Raw genomic sequence first — 4669 nt, forward strand, 5'->3', positions numbered from 1 at the left:
TGATGATGATGATGATGATGACGCCGCATGGCGTTGATGCCACTTGCTTAATGCTATCTTAATGTCAGTCGTTTTACTCATTGTAGATGATGATGCCATGGTCAATTGCTGCTACTTTGGTCAATGTCATTACATAGTTATTGCACTAGGAATCGATTGATATAGATGGATATCAGATGATACACGTATGATATTATATCACATGTTTGGCTGATTTGTAATGTTTTATGTAGTGTTACAAAGGAGTTTTAATAGCTATAATGTAATGTAATGTAATTATATAATTGATTGTCTTGTAACATGGTAATGTAATATAATATGGGATATGATGATGAATGAACAGAAAACTTATTATTATTACTATTATTATTACTACTATTATTATTATTACTATTTCAACCACCTGTTTACTATTCACGGCATCATTATGCATTGCTGTTACCTTCATTCAGCCACTATTTTTAGTCACGTGCGTTCTCTCTACATATACACATGTACGTATGTATTTTATGTATATGTATTGTATGTATATATACCTATATTTGTTTATTTATATATATATATATATATATATATATATATTATATATATATATATATATATATATTAGAACAGTCCAAGGAGTAATTTAGCATTAACAATAATAATGATAATAATTGTGATAATAATAGTAATAATAATAATAAGGATTAAAATATCAATTGAGTGAGGATGTTATAACAAATAATGGTGGAATATAAGCCACGCACGCGCTCGCACGCACACACAGCAGATTATATATATATATATATATATATATATATTAAACTAAATTACAATTCAGTTCTTTATATTCATTTTTTTATTAATTCATTTTAATTTAACTGTCTAAATTCGATATTTTATTGTTATTATCGTTATTATTATTATCGCTTTTATTATTATTATTTATGGTTTTTCTTTTTTTTTGTTATTATTGTTAGTCATCTTTGATTATTAAATTGTCAATTCTCACTGCTCTCTCTCTCTCTCTCTCTCTCTCTCTCTCTCTCTCTCTCTCTCTCTCTCTCTCTCTCTCTTTGCTGCTAAACTTGCTAATTTTATTTTGTCTGTTTTGCCAAAAGAAAAAAATATCTAGTTATAAAAATAATAATAATAATTTATATCATTATTATATTATAATTATTAATATTTTATCACTGTCATATGCATAGTAATTTACTAGTTCATCTGTTCCTCTTACTTACAGAACATATAATATATACTTGCTTTTGGCAGAGTATTATAAGTAAGCATATATATATATGTGTGTGTGTGTGTGTGTGTGTGTGTGTGTGTGTGTGTGTGTGTGTGTGTGTGTGTGTGTGTGTGTGTGTGTGTGTGTGTTATACAAATGTATGATTATTATACATATATATGAATATATGTATAGAGATAGTATGGTATGAATATATATATATATATATATATGTATATATGTATATATATATATATATATATAGATTTATTATTTACTTAATTGTCCATATTACATGATATTAGCATTGCTACAACTTCGTTAGCGTCTTTAAAACAGCAAAGAGCATAGTATTCGGTGACGATGCTGACGACGATACCGTTGATGATGATGGAGATGAAATGATGAAGTCCATGGTGGTTGATTGCCCGTAACGGTATTGAAACTTTCAGTCCATATCTCTTGAGTATTATTATGAAATATTATTTGCTATTCTATTCTTATGCGTGGCTAGGGTAGTATTCGCGTCTGATGTGAAGTTCATTTTAATTAATTAATTTATTTATTTATTGTTTAATTAATTAGCATTTTAATTCGCTTGTTCACTCAATAAACATCGAGCGTTTGTATACTCTGTTATTATTATTGTTATTTATTATTATTATTGTTGTTTATTATTATTATATTATTATCATTTATTATTATTATTGTTGTTTATTATTATTACTTTATTATTTTCTTTTATTGCTCATTCGCTTCTTTTGTATGAATGGATAGATTTTAAAAAACAATAAACAGCCATATAACTATTATCTCTTTGTTTTTTTTTTCCTTAAGTTTTGCTTAAAATATTCTTAATCATGTATGTTCATCTTTTTGGTATATCAACTTATTACTTTTAGATAATTATGTGGTTATAATAATCTCTCTCTCTCTCTCTCTCTCTCTCTCTCTCTCTCTCTCTCTCTCTCTTGCAGGTAGATTTTTTATAATTTAATATATAACAGTAGCCTATTAAACATTTTCTCACCTCTATTTTCACCCCAATCCATGCTTCCTATCATCTTTTACTTATTATCTCTATAATATTAATTATAATAATTATAATTATTGTTATTATTATTTATTATTATTATTGTTTTATTGATTTTCCACAATCACATCTTCCATAAATTTCACCCAAACGCATGTCTTTTATGACTATACACTATATTGCTGTAGAATAATATAAGCAGGTGGGTGCACTCATACAAATACATGGATAAGATACATACACATAGATACACACACAGAGATACAGACACAGAGATACATACACACAGATAACACACACATATACTGACACATAGATACATACACACAGATACATACATATAGATACACACTCATTGATACATATTGACACATAGATACACAAACATAGATACACCCATACGGAAAAATACTTTCGCATTCGTAGCTTTCGTTTTTGTTTTTCTTTATTTTTTTTTTTAGTCTGTGTGCCTTTTGATGATTTTTTCTTTTTAATTTTGCCACCTCAAACTCGTTGAAATTTAGTACATTGAAAAGGATTTTAATATTATTCCTGTTATTTAAAAATTCTTTTTTTTTTAAATTCTCATCATTGCTGTTAATAGTTATTATTATTTTATTATTGTTATTTTATTATTGTCGCTATTATTTATATTTTTATTCAGAGTAGAATTTTTAACTTTTCATCCAAGTGAATTTAAACGCATTTTTAGGTAATGATGATAATAACTTAATTGATAACACGCACGTACACACACACACACACACGAGAGCATTCGCTTTTTAATAAATAAATAATACTATGAAGAATAATTTTATCTTAAACTTTCAAAATTTCAAATAGGTTTCTCATTCAGAAAATACATTAGTTACTCTTGTCATATTTTGCCATGTAATCCTACTACACATTACTATTATTACTGCTACTATTACTAATAATAAGTATATGAATAATAATTATTTTATTATTATAATATAATTCTTTTCTTTATTTCATAATTTTATTTTATTATCATCATCTAGTCTTTTCTGTCACTTTCAAAATTTACATACATTTTATATATATATATATATATATATATATTATTTTTGTTGTTATTATTTTTTTAAATAAACTGCTTGCTGCTTCGAGTCACTTAGTTACACCATTCATTCATTCATTCGCTGCTTTCCATATTTAAGTTCATGTTTTATTCATAATAATCATTTATTATTATTTGTATTATTATTGTATATTAAGTTTTTTTTAATGTTGTGTTTTTTATTCAAAATCAAAAATGAAAAACTTTGCTTCATTGTTTGAAGTCATCATACAATCAAAAGTCACCGAAGTTGTAATAATAATATACTCTGTTTGGTGTTATGAGTTTTATTTGTTTTGTTTTTATTATTATTCCTATTGTTATTATTATTATTATTATTGATTTTATTGTCATTATTAAGTGAGAAATAATTATTCTCGATAAAATTGCGTTTGTCGTATTTTTAAATGGTATTGTATACAAAAAACAAATACTCCTCGTTCAAAGGAGATTTGTATGTTTTTTGATGAGTGTGAATCTGTCTGTGTGTGTGCGTACGTGTGTGTGTGCGTACGTGTGTGTGTGTTTGTGTGTGTGCGTGCGTAATGAGGTTTAAGCCTTTGAATATCGATTGTGAATCTCGCGATTAGAGAGATTTAATGTAAGGTTACTAAAAAACGATGATGATGACATTGAAATTGTAGATAACGACGAAGATAATAGATTATAACTGTAACCGCGATGGTATTGATAATAATGAGTAATAGGTCATGATGATAATGATGATATAATGCAAACAGCAGTAGTAGTAGCAGCAGTAGTAGTATTAGCAATAGTAGTAGTATTAGCAGTAGTAGTAGTAGTAGCAGCAGCAGTAGTAGTAGCAGCAGTAGAAATAGCAGCAAAAGTTATAGAAGTAGCAGCAAAAGTTATAGTAGTAGCAGCAGTAGTAGTATTAGCTTGACGGGGTTTTTATCTACGGCTGATATTGATCGGGCCGTGTTTTAAGTGTCTTCTTGCTACAATTAAATCTTTATCCGAAATCAGACTTTCTGTGGGCGGTGATGATGATGATGGCGCACACACACACACACACACGCCCACCCCACATAATTGTAAAAAAATGATGATGATGATGAAGAAGACAATGGTTTGGTTACATTTAACGACTCGTATTTTATGTAACTTGTGGCTGAATAATGATGACGACGATCATGGTGACGACGGTGAAGATAGTGATAATAATGATGATGATGATGACATTGATAATGATGATGCTAATGATGGTGGTGGCTGATAAACATTGTCGAAACATTAGCATGGAGACACAGGCAGACTAGTTATGTAGATATTAAGATATTCAATGAAGTCTAATCTAACCGTTCAATCGATAAAACTT

The sequence above is a fragment of the Helobdella robusta genome (assembly GCF_000326865.2).
Source record: "Helobdella robusta unplaced genomic scaffold HELROscaffold_37, whole genome shotgun sequence".
NCBI classification, from domain to species: Eukaryota; Metazoa; Annelida; class Clitellata; order Rhynchobdellida; family Glossiphoniidae; genus Helobdella; species Helobdella robusta.